The following is a 15,848-nucleotide window of genomic DNA, read 5'->3' on the forward strand; positions in this document are numbered from 1 at the left end:
AAAGAACATAAATTCCCCAAACATCTTTCTGCATTTTGCATAGCCCTATAACCCCCTGTGAATTAGTTCATGGTGGTTGCAATTAAGAGTTTGTCTCACTGGCCCTTGCCACTTGTCTATTCTACTTTTGATTCTTTTCACCTGCAATATCTCCCTCAGAGGCAGGATCTCATTAATCACTGTCTTTCCCAGTAGTTCAACTCGACTGATTTTCAGAGATTACCTGTAACATGTAAGCAACACATTGACAAATGAGCCCTTGAAATTCCATGTTTAATCTCTGTGGTAAAATGCTATTTCTGTTAATATTGCAGTTTCTTCACTTTAGATAATTGCACCTTTCTTGATTGTCAGATATTCAGTGAAATAAGTGGGGAGAGAATGACTGTGACTGTATCATTGGTGAAATGACATCCCCTCTCTTTTCCTCCTCCCCAATTACACCATCTTCATGACACAACATGGAGAAAAGGATGTTTTCCTATCCAAGAGAGAGGAATAAGTTGGTTCCAAGAGAGAGGAATAAGTTGGCTGACATGAGGTTGACATTCACAGCCCTGGTATTGAATGCTGCCCACACCAGCCAGAACAAGTCTCTGTCCTTACACAGGATGGTTTTTCTCGTATTTTCAAAATAAATAACAAAATATTGAATGAATCCTTTAAATGCCACTGATTGTATTAACAAGCAATAGCTTTGGATCCAACCTGCACTCTTTTGCTCAGGACAATGCTTCCTCTGGCCAGCCCTGCCCACAGCAGTGACTGGTGAAGCTGAAAGAGTCTTTTTGTTGTTGGCATTATGATTTCAGAACAGTGTTACATCTCCATACTTCTAAAGGACAGTCCATTTTCTAAAAATGATGTATTTACACAGCTGCTGAATCTTTTATATGCAATTTCTGTGAAAACAATATCTCCCTGACTGCTTGCCTGTCAGCTCCTATTGTGAGCAATTAGAAAAGGGCAGTGCAAGCGAGTGAAAGCGCTCTGGGTTCTGGAGATCTAATCTTTGTCAGAAAAGGACTTTGAGCTGGGAGCAGTAATGCATTGTGCTACAGCAGTGCACAAGCAGGACTTTTTTTTTTTCCCTTGTCCTGATTAATTGGTTCAGTGTTAAGTGAGGTAACAGTTTAAAGAACTAACTCATTATGTGGAATTACTCTGTCTGCTGTGATACTTAAAGTCATCCTGCGACAGTCTGGAGCTCAATGCATAAAATATTACATTGGTAAGTAACTCTCCTGCTGGATAGAGCCTTTTTCTTTCAGAAGTTAACCTACAGATATGAGAAATCCATCCTTGCACAGAGTGTCTGATCCAGTGCCAGTGCCTAAGGATGTTCTTGGAAAGATTCCCATCTTTAAACACTGGATTGGGGTCTGTGGTGCAGCAGCTAAAGTGCTGAGGGTTATACTTGCAGCAGTAAAATATGGCATTACTCTTAATGCAGGCTGCAAGAATATAGGGTGAAATACTGACAAGAAAAAACAAGAGTTGTGTGAAGGCAGAAAAAAGGACTTTATAGAGGAAAAACTTGGAAACCATGAAGATTAAAATAATAGGTGTTTTTCGCAGCTTGTTCTCATCTGTTGCAACATACATGCAAGGGAAGAACAAAAGTGGTTTTCTCCTCTCAGATGGGTAAATATGATACCAGTTTCAAAGGTGTGAAGGGTAGCATACAGACCTCACACAGTGAAGACAAGGGTTATTATTATGGAATAGCCAAGGTACAGATGTTGAGATGCTCTGCACTTGCTCCCCAGGCTGGCATAATTAGATGGCTGCAAGATAAGATGTTTTTGCCCAGAATTACAGAATATGGCAGGAACTGGCAAAACAGCACATAATCTTGAAGGCACACTCAGCAGGGAAGGAGAAAATTCCTGCAGGGAGTTGTAGTGGGTTTTCTGAGATTTTTATTCTCTTATTTACCAGCCTGAAGACAATAGACTCATCTCTAACTTACACCAGGAGTGCAGTAAACAAAACATGGTGCAAAAGTGATAAGCTCAAGATCATTTATATTGTTTTGGTAATCCATTAGGACAGAAGGCTTTTTGCTCATGTATTTGTACATTGTGTGCCATGAGCTTTTGATCCATGTATCCTTGTCTCTCTGTAATTGCAACTGGGTGTTATTAAAGCTGACATCAGAATTTATGAGTTCCTGGTGCCCAGTCATGTGCTTTGAAGAATGAAGCATGCATAAGCAAATTAACCAAACCAGTAACCTCTCTGGACATGCAAGAATTGTGGTAGTTTGCATTGTAGCAAAGCTGGAAGCCAACAAAGTACCTGGTTTCTCTCCCAGAGCTACAGTGAATTTGATGGCACTGCACAGACTTGGACATATATTAAACAGAGCCATGTTTACTTGTGCTGCATAAGAATCACAGGGGGAAGCAAAATCAATGTTTTCCAAATGGAATAGAAAGGAGCCGTGAGGAAAAGAAATGGTATTTTCAAGCTTCTTTGAAAGGTAACACAAACAATGCACAGAGTAAAAAAATCTTTGAAGAAAAAGCACTTGCCAATGTCTTCTTCATTCTGTGTTCAACTTGTTTTGGAGGATTAAGGGATGGTAGGTCCTTAGCATTATTTTAAGAGGAGGGGGAGTGTCTGTGTGTGAATAAGTCTTTGAAATTGATATTTCGAGTTGGAAGCTGCAGAGTGCATCTGTACATCTTGACAGCAAGAGAAGACAGTCAGATTTTAGAGGGGCACTGAGATGACACTGAGAGTGCATGATGCAGTGGTGTAATGAAAGAGAGATCAATGCTAAAATGAATGTAACACCACTGAGGAGTACACACAGATCAATACTCTTGTAAGCCATGGAGTATAATCCTGCTGTATAGGTCCTTTTGGATAGTACACTCAATTCTAGGAAGACACATTTTTCTGCATTTCTCGAATGTACCTCTGACTTATCTATCCTAAAAATAGTTCTTTTGGAATGTAAAAGCTTGACTCTTGGTCAAGACTCTTTGTCTTCCCACCTGTCCATGCTAAGGAAAAGATGCAGTGCTATTTGTAAACTCCCAGTCCTCTAAAATGTGGCATATGAAGATAAGATGGACAGCCAGCAATGAGCTGTGTTTCATCAAGTCTTTGCAATATTGTTTTGCTCCTGTCCCTTCTTACTGTCCCCTCTTTTTCTTTCAGGAAATTATTTTAAGCACAATTACTGAAAATACAGTTTCAAGAGGAAGGAGAAGGTCAGTCTTGAACCCTTCACTTATGCTGTGCAAAAATCTTGCCTACAATTTTTTTCCATCTCCTGATATTGAGAGCTTAAAACCATTACAAGAAGATCATAGAGTTTCTCTCACTTCTTGATGCCTGGATAGCCTTGGAGTCATTGAACCTCCATGACTTGTGTCTTAACTTTGCCAATCCATGCTATCCCTGCCTAGGATGTTTCTGGGTGTCTGACTGATAGTGTAAAATAATTTTTCTTGAAAAGGAGTGGATTGAGTAACAGATGGGAGGATCCTGCACTCTGACTTTCATCTTTGGATCTGCAGGGTCATGGGAGGCATCAGAAGCACAGTGTGCAATGTGTCTTGTGGAAACCTGGCACGTGATATGGAGAGAGCAATGGGAATGGCATTCCTTTCTCATTTTTGTCCTATCCTGTTTTAAGGTCAGATTTTCTTGAATAGACACAAGCCTTTAGAATGAACAGGTCCTTGACTCCATTTCAACTGCAGACCTGACTGCCACTCTGTAGAAAGGGAAATGTATCTGAGCTACTAATTTTCATCTGTCTTCTACTTTTCCCTAATGCCAGTGGGTTTTTTTCCTTGCAAATTCCAAAAGAAATGATAAATTCTTGAGTTTTACTCTTCTGTTTTTAGAGTTCAATTGTTTTTACCCATTTCCTCAAAGAGATGACTTTGTTTTGAATTTCTCTGCAATGGAAAGTATGCATATTTCTAAAGAGTGGAGAAGCTAAAGCAAATAACGATAAATTAATAAAAACATAATTACAGTGTTGCTTCAGGGAAAAGTTTCTAGGCATAATCTAATAACAATGACTGGAGATACTATTAGTATTGTGTGTTGATTCTGGATCCCTTGGGATAGTCAAATAATTAAGCTTGTGTTTTCCAGTCTCTTTTGGCTTTAATAGCTATTATGATCATTAAGTGCAACCTGCCATAGACTCTGGTTTCTAAATGGATTTTTGAGTCCAAGACCAGCTCTGTGTCCCCTCATCAGGGAACTGGTTTGATGAGAAATAAAAGTCCCTCAAGACACTGTTCTTACTTTTGTTCCAAAGCTCTTTTCCTTCCAAGTATCCACAGCCAGCAACTTTTCACAGCTCTTGCTGAGCTGCAGTTAATCTTTACTCCTTCTGACACTATGGCAGCTCTAAAATGCCATTGCACTTGCATGCATTTATCCTCCTTTTTCCCAGTGTTTGTGGCTGACCCCATCCACAGCAGTCCTGGCTGTGTGGGTGCTGAGCTGGAAGATTCAAATGGAATTGTCACCACTGCAAAGGCTGTTTTAAGTAGATGCTCTTTGTGATGCAGCTCTGGCTCCACAAAGTGTAATCAGAAAGCCTTCAGCCCTAGTTTCTTCCAGAATATTGCAAACATTTCTTTTGCTTGCATGGCAAGAAGCAAACACTTGTTGCTGGGGTTGTTCCCTGTCACATTAATTGGCATTGCTGGCAGCCAATGCAGCTCCAAGTGAGGGAATTCACTTGCCCTGATGCAGAAAGAAGCGTTGCAAAAGCAATACACAAACAGAGCCAGGCACAGCCTTTTGACTGATCTGTCACTCCTTGCTGAACTTGCCTGAAATTTATTGCCAGTTAGACAGCATTTCCCTCTGTTTACTGATTTGATGGAAAGGATGATTTATCAGGGCTCAGCATCACACTGATGCTGCTCTCTGCTCCAAGGGTAATGAGTTGTAGACACATCTCACTCTCCTTCCCCACGTGGCTGTGAGGATGCTGGGGAAGGTGAGAGTTGGCTGGCTTTGGTGTGACACAGCCAGCTCTGCTGGGAGGGGCTGCTCCTGCTGGCTCCAGGACCAGCTGCTCCCTCCCTTCCCACAGGACAGCATGTGCTGTGTTTGTCAGAGCTTTCAGGAGCTGCACAGACACTGGGAGCAGCTCTTCAGAGAGGGAGAGGAATGGGAAATGACAGCAGGAAGGACAATGACAGTGGTAAGGAAATAAAAGGATTAGAAATACCAGCGAGTGAAATGACAGCTTGCTGTTGTCTCTGCTGTTGTCCCTGCTGTGTCTGGGTGCATGGCTTGGTGCTGTTGCACATTGCTTTGGTTAACTGCTGTGCCACAGTCCCATCACAGCACACTGGGAGCCAACACCCATCTCTGAGTGGATATTTGTTCTGGTTATGGGGAGTTTTCCTTAAGCAGCTCTGCTGTTTGTTTCAATCACAACAAAACCCATTGTCTCACCTTAATTTACAGAGTCATAACTAGCAGTATTTCTTTTCAGCATAAGAGTGCATTGGAACAAATACCACTATTTATCAACTGTAATGCAGTTCTTTATAAAGGTCTTATGTGAGCAAAGAATAAAAATGCAATGATAGTCTCACAATAAATACCCTAAATCCTTTATTGCCTATTTATGGTGTAATCTCTCTACAGTTGTACAATATATGACTGTTTAGAAAAAGATCTAGAATACAGTTATATGGTTTATTTACCAGGAGATGGCAATGGTGATCTACTGCAATATTAACTTGTATACAAGGCCTACATAAGTCTTCCACAACATCACAAACTTCAGTATGAATGAAACCAAAGTATTTCAATACTGCTTTTGCCTTCCTTATTTCTAACTTATTTCAGTTGCTGTTATTAATTGTATTTTTTCCTCTCATTTTTTTTGATTGAAATTGCTGTCACTACATTTTTAAAGATGTCTAAATGCAATCCTCCTGGTATTCTAGAAAACAGAATATTATTTAAAAACAGAGCAGCCAATATCATTGAATAAGATATGCCATGTGTCAGAAAAAATCAAATGATTGATGCAAGTAAAAGATTAAAAAATGCATTAGCGTTACAGTATCAAAATTGAACTTGAGCAGTTAATGAAAAATAAATTATAGGTTTTGCTACTGAAAAGCAGGCTATAATTTTCTATTAAGCTGCTTGAAGTATGGTTTTAAAGTATGCAAATGCCAACATTTTTATATAATTTGAAATTAATCGAAGTCTGTAATGTTGTCTGAGTTGTCACAATACCTTAAATTGTAGTAAGGCTCTCATCACTCCTGTGAATTAGTGCAGCACTGATCTTCACATGGAGATAACTGCCATAAACACTGAAAGTGGAAGTTTGGCTTCTTATGGCATTGCTTTATGTTCCTTATGTCCTTCTGCACATGATTTCTGCTCTTCTCCCCAGGGCTTGCACAAGCTAACAGTAGTTTTTTGCATGTTTATTGGTATCTGGCACGTTTCAAACTGAAGCAGTAGCAGGTGAGTCTCACTGCTCTCCTCCCTGTGTGTGTGGAGTGTCCCAGGGACACTTCTGGATGTCTGAACCTGCTCTGAAACACATCTGGACCTGTTGTAGCAGTGACCATCTTTCACCAGGGAACTTCTCCTGTGCTGGCTTTTCCTCTGGTAGTCTGAAACACACGGGCCATGCCTGAAACCATCACTATGGGCTCTCAGCTGGGAGGGTTATCCACCCTCAAGTTAAATAAATGCTTTAACTGAATTTGCTGTTTGCAACACCAAATACCAGCATTATTGCCTTTCCATTGCTCCTATTTTAGTGTTACTAAAAAGCCAGCCAGGACCTCAGATGTGTGAGGCTGTGAGGAGCATGGAGTAGGTAAGGAATACTTATCTGTAACAACAGATGATAAGAGGGAAAAAACCCATTGTTTTACTCGTGTGAAAGTCTTGATTTTCTACTGTTTTCACTGTTTCAATTGCACTTAATTTTCCAAAGTTCTTCTTCACCACAGTGTCTGTCTTTCTACAATATCTTTCCCTCCTCTGTTCTGCATTAAGTGGTGCTCAATCAAACCTTATCTCTACAAGGAAGAAAAAGCAAATTTAGAGCATACAGAAAGTATTTCCCTTAAGTCTGCCCTCTCCACACCTTCATATCATGTAAATTTTGTGTTTGGATCTGCCTGCTCAGCACTCATGATGTAGGGGAAGAGCTGGCTCCACCTAATCAGTAACAGGAGACCCAAAAGCAATCACACATTTCACATCTGCAATATCTTTCCACTCCACAGACCCTATGGGGTACAACAGGAAGACAGAGCTTTGTCAGTCTTTTTTCCAATAAGGAAATCGATCCATGGAGCAAAATGAACTGAGTGGAGGCAGCAGAAGAAATAGGGAATAGGATTTAGAGTCTGCTGGTGCCTTGCTGTGTCAACCAACCAAACTTTCTGTTTCCCCCTCACATTTTTGTACATCTTTATATTCCTGTACACAACAGCACAAAGCCAATCAATACACCCAGTGCTGGGTTCCTCCCTGTGCACCAGGGCAGCCACAGCTTCCCCTTCTGGAGAGGTTCTCCAGCAGCTCTGGTCTACCAGGGCTGGGAATCACCCCAGTGGTGTTCATGCCTCTTCAAAGGACTAATTTTGAGAAAGAGCAGAATGAAGTTCAAACTGACAGCTGCTCACACAAAATCCCTTGTCTCCTCTGCTGGGTCTCTTGCTGAGAATACCCAGGTTCATGTCAGCTGTGTGCAGGGAGGAATTATGAGTTTCCCTTTTCCTATCACTTATTTAGCTCCCTTGTCTTACCAGCTCAGATCGTGCTTGCGTTCTAGTACAGACTGGAGATACAAATGTTAGCTTGAAAGGAATTAGCTCAGCCATCTCTTTACTTTGCTGAAATCTGTCCTGTAAACATGCCAGACTGCAGGCTCCTGAGAGTGGGACTGTTTACAGCCTGGTTTTTACATTGTTTAGTACAACAGGACCAAAGAAGAGAGGCTTTGGGTGCCCCTGGAGCTCTGATAATTTTCACAGTGACCCAGAGGGAGAAGAAAGGCCAGACTCAGGGGTGAGTGGTTCATAATGGGTCAAGAGAAGTTTAAATGTCTGAATTATAAAGTTGTAAAAAAGATTCAAAGGGAAGTTAAGGGCATACTCAGCCCACTCTTTGATAGTACAATACATAAAAACCAGATTTTGTAGGAGTATAATAAAAGATTGTATAGGAGTATAATAAAACCCAGACACAAGTCTGAAAAATTCATTAGTTTCTGCCATGACTAAAATAAGCACTGTCTAGGAAAACTACTTTGCAATGGTAATGAAAAGCAAGTGGAAAAGCAAGTGTTAGCACCAGTGCTGCAATGTGAAATAATTTCTGTATACTCAGATCTGTCATTGTGAACAATGTTGTTGATTATAAACCACATCAAATTCCCAGTCCCCCTAGACATGTGTTTTGTTTTGCAGTTTTTCTAGTAATTATGGAATCAACAGACTACTATCAAGTTTTACCACAATTAAGCTAAATATATACTTAAATGATATAACATAGTTGGTAATTGCAATATCTCTCTGACTTCCTTCCAAGGAACAGTCAGCATCGTTTCTGGAGCACTTTCAGGGGTGGTTGCTAATGATAATGATAATGATGAGCTCTCTCATGACTATATACTTTCAAAGGCACTTGAATCCAATTTAGAATCAAGATTTGACCTGCAGAGCTTCCATTCTTGTGAAAAGTCTCCCAGACTGAATGGATTTCATGGTCTCCCCAGTGTGTGGGGGTTTGGTGGAAGAGAGGGTGACACAGACTTGGGGTGCTGTGAGCAGGGCTGGGGACAGGTCTGCATCCATCCAGTCACGTGTGAGACAGTGCTCACCTCTAAACCATCTCCATGCCATCGTGCTGAAAACCTTTGAGCTCCAGGAAATAAAATTAATGTCTTGGGTCCTGAGTGAGGGAACAACAGTGTGCTGAAGTGCTTGGAGCAACTGCTGCTTGCTCAGGGTCTGGCCAGGGCGTTGTGTCAGTGATGGGCCTGGCAGGTTTGTTCCAGTACTTTTCTCAAAGTCTGTCAGATGCATAAACAGCTAAGGGACTGCTCAGTATTCTCCACCAAACTGGGACTCTCACTACTCTGGCAGTTTTGTCTTCCTGTAGCTGATCACTGCTGCCATTCTGGCCACCAGAGCTGAGCACCTGCTCCAAATTTCTGTTCACAGATACTGAAATCTACTTTGTAAGAAAAGACAAGGCAAGTTCGTTTGTACTTCTACCATTAACTTAACATTTACATATTTTTATATATATTTTTATATTTGTTCTCAATAAACTTGATGATCTAGACGATCTTTTCTGACCTTATTGATTCTCAAATTATTCTTATTACCTAGTTTTAAATATCCTGTCTCCATCTAACGTTGCTTACTATGTATGATACCATTTGTCTGAGAGGTAGTTTTCTGTCTAACTGAATACTACCTTTTTATAATTTCATTTAATAACTGACATTTTTTTCAGGTCACTGAAAGGCAAAGGTCAGACAAAGCAAAGACAGATCACATCTACTTCAAATTCTGTTTGCTCTAACTATAATTAGAAATTGTGATTGGTATGGCATAAGGAAACTATTTCGACCATATATATATTAAATGGTGTTTCTTTACTGAATTAGATTAAACAAGTAAATGAGTTTATATAAAAGAATGCAGAGTTTTTAAAGTTTCTTGGTTTATGAGTGTAATGAGATGAGATTTTATTTAATGCTAAGTAATATGCAGGTTGATGTATTTTGTAACACATGATAGCATGTGCAGATTCCTTCTAGAATATGGAATTGTCACCGTGATTTTAAAAGAAGTTCTCATCAGTCCAAAAACACTGGAAAAATAAACTTGATAAAAGTGCACTAAAAGAAAAGAAATGTTTTGTCTACATCTTTCAAACAAAAATAAAGAAAAGCAAAAGCATTTAATCTTTCCCCCTTTTTAATGCCTTCTGAAAGCACAGCATCCTCCTATCTATTTCCTAGTTTGTGGATATAGAAAGTAATATTTGCCATTTTCCTTTTTCCTTCTAAATCAGGCAATGCAGTTAAATTGTGGGTGCAATCACGTGGGGATTTAGTATGATAAATATGGCACTTAGAAGCCTTTTGTTTTCTCTTTTCTTTAGAAAACAGTGAGATCTCTGTTCTTAGGGTTGTCTTCATGAAACTGTCCACTGGATGACTGTTAAAGAAAGAAAGAATGAACAAGGAGAAAAGGTAATGACAAGAAAAAGTGAATTTCTCAGCCATATTCAGAACTACGTTTATCCCAGTGGATGTGTATTTGTCATTACCTACATGAGATACAAATTTCTCAGCTCACCTGCATGAAAGGGATTATTTTATGTCTGTTGAAAGATATCTATTTCTATTGGACTTTCTGATTAGCCTGTATGTTCCTTGGGTGATTACTTCTGAACACTTTTCCATATTTGAGCTCATCATTCTCACCCTGTGCATGTCCAGATCCTCTCCCTCTGTCAGGGGTCCACAGTTCATTTTTTGCCAATTACTGTCCTGCACAGTCCAAGCTGAAGCTCAGAGCTTTTGTGTCTCAACCACCACAAAACTTCAGGGCAGACCCAAGCCTGGTTTTTAAACCATTTCAAGCAACACTGAGTTCAGCAGAGATTGACCTCCTTGTTTTTTTCAGTTTTCTGAGTGGATTTTGCAGCTTGAACTGTGTGCTCTGTGCTTCTGAAGACAGACTGCTGCCATGGCCAGTGTGAATGCTTTACACCCTGTTGCACTGCAGGGACACTGCTGTCCAGAGAGAGTCTTTGAGATTCAGTACAAATACCCATCACTATCATTATGAAGATTTAATCATCAATTTTGATTGATACTGCTTTACACAGGACCTGTCTGAAACTATTTTTGTGCTATACTTCCAAAAAAACCTTCACCCAGGTCCAGTTCTTCTTTTCTCTCTGCTTATCTCACTTTCCTTTGTCATGAAATGAGAGCAGAAGCCCAGGCACTATTTCACACAGCTTAATAGACTTGACAGATAATATTGTTCAAGAAAAATCTTAACATGTTGCATCTGTAGTAGAAATGATTTCAGGTAGTGAGAGATTAGGACTTTGAAATCTTTGTTGAACATAATTATATATTAACTAATTCTTCTAGTGCAAGAAATATGTATTTTTATATACATATACATACATATAAAAAGGCTGGTTTAAGCCCTTGATTTCTTTGCCATTATACTGCTTTTCTTTGTGTGGAGAACCCAACCAGAGTGAGCTGGGACTGCTCAAGGCAAACTAACCAAGTTTATTCTGTGCTGTCCCTCATGGGGAAGTTCTCTCATGAACCAAATTATCTTCTCTATCCAGTTATTTTGCAATAGAGATACTCTGGTTAAGTAGCAAGTAAACAAATTGGATGTCTTCTTTCACTATCCTGCACAATAAATAGGATCCAAAGTTAAATTATATCATCAGGGTAAACAGAAAATGTTTTATATTTTACAGGCACAGAAACAAGCAGCTGACCATTTGTGGTGAATTTATTTTCAACCTCCTTGGGAAGATTATACTACCTGGAGAGCCTTCAGAAACATTGAGCCACTCAGAGGGGCTTTCTGCCTGTTATCTTCTGTATTAAGACATTGGCTTGGGCTTCAAGAGCCTCCACAGCATTTTCTGCTCTGCCTTTCCTCAGAGCAGCAGCTTTAAATCCAAAGAATCACCACTTAGAGCAGAGACTGGGCTTGTCATAGTCCAAAACAAGGGTCCTGATTGCCCCATCATGTGTAGGTCCTGTCTTCTTCCCAAGAGTTTTTTTAGACATAGGGGAAAAAAAAAAAGAAAAAAAAAAGTTGAAGGAAGAGAATCTCTATGGGGATTGTCCAGCAACTTCGATTTTCTGAGCTTACCCAAGTGTAGCTGTCAAGTGTGTGGGGTAAATAAATGAGCTAAAAGGCCACCCCTACTGTGCTCTTAGGTCAGCTGGAGGAGTCAGGTGGAGCTCCTTGTAAAACAAAAAGGACCAAATAGGTCCAATACATTTGCATTTACATTTAGCATGACCATACAAATGTAAAATAAAGGGAATTCCAAAAGGAAACCCTTTTAGCCACTGGGAACAAGGCTGGCAAGGCTGAGGGTCTGGCTGCCCAGGCTGAACATCACAACACCAGGGGTAATGTCAAGAGGCAGCAATAGGACTGTCAGATACTGCTGCTGGCACCATCCTGTTACTGAAAATATCTGTGAATTCCACTAGTTCAAAGAATCTGTCAATTAATATCTTAATCCATAAGCATAGAAAACACAACTATTTTGCCATACAATCATGGAAGCTAATCCTGGCAAGGTCATTACTTTCACCACTTCCCTTGTAATCCCCCTCATACACATACAGAAAAGGCTCTGAAGCCTAATCTTTCCAGTGCTGGAAATGAGACTTTTATGCAAACTGATAAAAGTTCTTTGTTTGATTTATCTGTAAACCAAAATAGTCTGGTAGTTTGCCTTGAAGTTAAGAGAAAAAAGCCATAGTCTGTCAAATCCTGTGTATTCCTTTTTATGTATTTTGTCATTTCCCCTCTATTAACTCTGTCCTAAGGTTGAAAAGGAGAGTACACTCCAGCTTCCATTTACATACTGTACTTTAGCTTTGACTTTTTTTTTCACAACCTGTTAAATTTATTGACTATAAGCCCCTTGAGCTATTGAAGAGTATGCTGCTTACATTAGATATCTTTTGAAAGATGCTACTGGTAGCCTGTTTTAATGTGTTTTCTCTCTCCAGATACAATTTGTCTTACATATTCATTGGTTTTTAGTGCCAAGACCAGTTTCTTCATTGTAGCTGTTGTTGGAAGTCTCTCGCAGATATTAAGGTTTAGTAATTTTTCATTGCTGCTCAAGGGATCTGAGTGTCAAATGAAATAATGAGTGGGAATTTGGGCATTGAAAACCCCCTAAGCAGCTGGCTTTGGAGATCTCAATAAAAAAAAAAGGGGGAAATAATTCAAGATGGCATGAAAGACACTTTGGGATATCTAGGATGTTTTATATGTACAAATAGAGCTGGCCAAAAAGTAGTACTTTCCATTCACTGACAATTATATTTCAATTTAATTTCAAGATTTCATATAGCCTAAAAGTCAGAGAAAATTTCATTTGCAAAATGCTAGCACATGGAGCTGGGAAACAGAATATGTTCCCCTGCATACTGCAGCTGCTTTTTCTAGCGATGGAGCTGACTGGAATACTGATTTCATTAAGCAAGGGCTCTGGGTGGGAAGGATCTCTTTTCAGATTAGTCAGGGCTTTCAGGTGCTCAGTTTCACAGGAGAGTCCAGAATCCTTGAGAGGGGATCTCAAGGCACCCAGACCCCTCCTGTGAGGGTGATCTGGAGTATGGCAATGTGATGCTGAGTGCTCTGTGGTTCTGGCTCTCACTGATAGGAGCCCATTCCTTCTCCATGCCCTGATGTAGATGTGAGCTTTGGAACATCATTTGTTCTCAGTACAGGATGTTTGCACCTTGGCTGTTCAGGCTAACTCACAATCTGGCCAGGTAGGATTCCCACAGCAGCATGGATTTCACAGCACAACGTAGAGACAGCAGGATTGGGATTTTCAGATTTATGCTGCCATAAGTATCCCGCCTAGTATGCTTAAACATTAGCTGTAACATACCCACATTGTTGGTTGTACATCTGGGGCAGAGCTTGGATTTCCCTTCAGATGGTCTGCATCCCACTCCGTGTGCAATCACTCGTGTTGGATCCTGAGGCAGAGCTCTGCTGTGGCATTTTTATTTCTAGAAAATCCATACCAAAAGTCCCACTCCTTTCTCTCTGGGAAAGCCATGGGAGCATCCCCTGGAACTCCAGGCACTGAGCTGTGCTCCAGTGAGGTACAGGTGAGATCTCTGTGCACTGCAGCTCACATTCCAGCCCTTACCAGCTCATGCCAAGCTTCCAGTTTTTCCATCCAGAATGTCATACCTTCCACATCTGTTTTTCTGAGGAACTATCTGTGATCTCAACAAGTACAGAAAAGAAAGGTAATTCAGTGAATGTTTCACATGGAAAATCACCTAATGGAATTTGGGCTTTCAGTGAACAAAGGCCATGGTGTCCCCATCCCCACTTGTTGGTTTAGACCCTCTGTGGCCACATCATTGTGGGGGTGATCTCTCCCTACAGGGAAACCAGGACAGCCTAAAATATTTCCATACCTATTGTTTCAGAGCACCTAAAGCTTTCACAGGCACAGATGTTCCAGCTGTTAATGAAATAAATGTAGTTTAAGTTACATTTACTACTAGTGGGAGTGGAAGAGGGATATATTTTGGCTCATAGTGTATATGTCAAGTATATGCAATTGTCTATTTCTGAAGCTTTATAGTCCCCATCATCATAATTAACTTAAGTAAAACTGTATTTAGCTTGAATATTACTTTCAATTTGCTGCAAAGTAAAATCACCAAATAAATCAATAATTTACAATCTAACAACAGTGCAGAGTTTTCCCAAAAAACAAACAAACAAGCCATTATGCCTGGGCTTTTCTAAATGCAGCACTGCTCCTTGCCTTGCTTCTCTGAGAGAATGTGACAATTTCCAACACCAGACATTTTTCACTCTAGCAAGAAGGAATCATGTAAAACCAAACAAATATTACACAAAACAAAGCTTTGATTAGGAGCCTTTTCACATATTCAATGTCTAGGATGTTTAACATATTTTACATTTAGAATATATCAAGCAAAGTCCCCTGATTAGACTTGGTATCAAGAGAAACACATTTTATTAGACAGGGAGCATGTCAGGGCTTGGTGCCAATCAGCTGCAATAAGTTCTGTTACAAACACATCCAACACCCACATTTGCAGAAGTGCAAGAGTGAACATGTTTCTTGTGTTCCTCTTTCCTGCTCTGTTTTCCTACAAAATCATAAGAGGCAAGTGGAAGTGATCTCTTGGTTCTTACTGCAGAAAAAAAAAAAGGTGAAAGAAATTGTCCATGGCATACAGAAATCACAGGTTTTCATTGTTGAAAATTGCTATTGGGCTTGGATGCTTTTGTACAAGTCATTGCTATGGAGACTGGATTAATTGGCTGCATTTCTCATGTGGGGGGTAGGTAATACTCAGTGAACTCAAAAGGTGGAGAGAAAATAATTCTGATATGTGTTAAATTAGTGGTGTTCATATTGCCAGGAATGTAGCAGGGACCAAAAGTATAACAAAAGTCTGAAACTTGGGGATATTTAGAATAAAGAGAACATCCATGGGTGAATTATTTAAAAGGAGTTTGGGACCAGGGGCTGTTAATCCCAATTTCAGAAAGGAATAAAACTCCTTCATGTTTTCATTTCACAGCATGAGCCACATATTTTCCTGATGAATATTGGAAAGGTATTTGAACTGTACCCATCCAATTCCACATTTTTCATGGAGATTTGGCACCTTGCTCTAGAAGTTCTAGTTTGGCTAGCAATGAAGAATAGTTACTAGAAGAGATAATCCAGTATACCCTGGTATGTTCTTTCCTTGGAGGAAGGATTTTATACAGCTTCTGCACTGTTACTGGTTGGTTCCTTTTGTGTAATTCTCAACTTATTTGCTGCAAAAAACTACTTAGCCTCCATCTGTGGTTATATTACTTTTAACTTATGGTCACATGTGGTATTACAGTAATCATTGTACCTTTAAGGTATTAAATATTTTACAGAGGCTCAATGCAAAATTATATTGATATGTACATGTCTATAAGCAATGAAAATATGTCCTTTAGAACATGACACATTTTAATTATTTACTGCTTTACATGTTAGCATGAAGAAAAATTGTG

The 15,848-nt window shown here is 39.8% G+C and overlaps 1 long non-coding RNA gene across 3 annotated transcripts; it reads left to right on the forward strand.

Annotated features, from left to right (window-relative positions):
- The first annotated feature begins 978 nt into the window (after nucleotides 1-978).
- On the forward strand, nucleotides 979-15,370 carry LOC117001114. 3 transcript variants are annotated; one of them, XR_004418918.1, is made up of 3 exons: nucleotides 979-1,231; nucleotides 10,156-10,246; nucleotides 11,509-15,370. It is a non-coding gene; the product is annotated as an uncharacterized LOC117001114 (long non-coding RNA). The 3 variants fall into 3 exon arrangements; XR_004418919.1 differs by lacking the exon at nucleotides 979-1,231 and adding an exon at nucleotides 2,271-2,485; XR_004418920.1 differs by lacking the exon at nucleotides 979-1,231 and adding an exon at nucleotides 6,449-6,483.
- Nucleotides 15,371-15,848: the final 478 nt, after the last annotated feature.

This window comes from Catharus ustulatus, chromosome 10, assembly GCF_009819885.2.
Source record: "Catharus ustulatus isolate bCatUst1 chromosome 10, bCatUst1.pri.v2, whole genome shotgun sequence".
Taxonomy (NCBI): domain Eukaryota; kingdom Metazoa; phylum Chordata; class Aves; order Passeriformes; family Turdidae; genus Catharus; species Catharus ustulatus.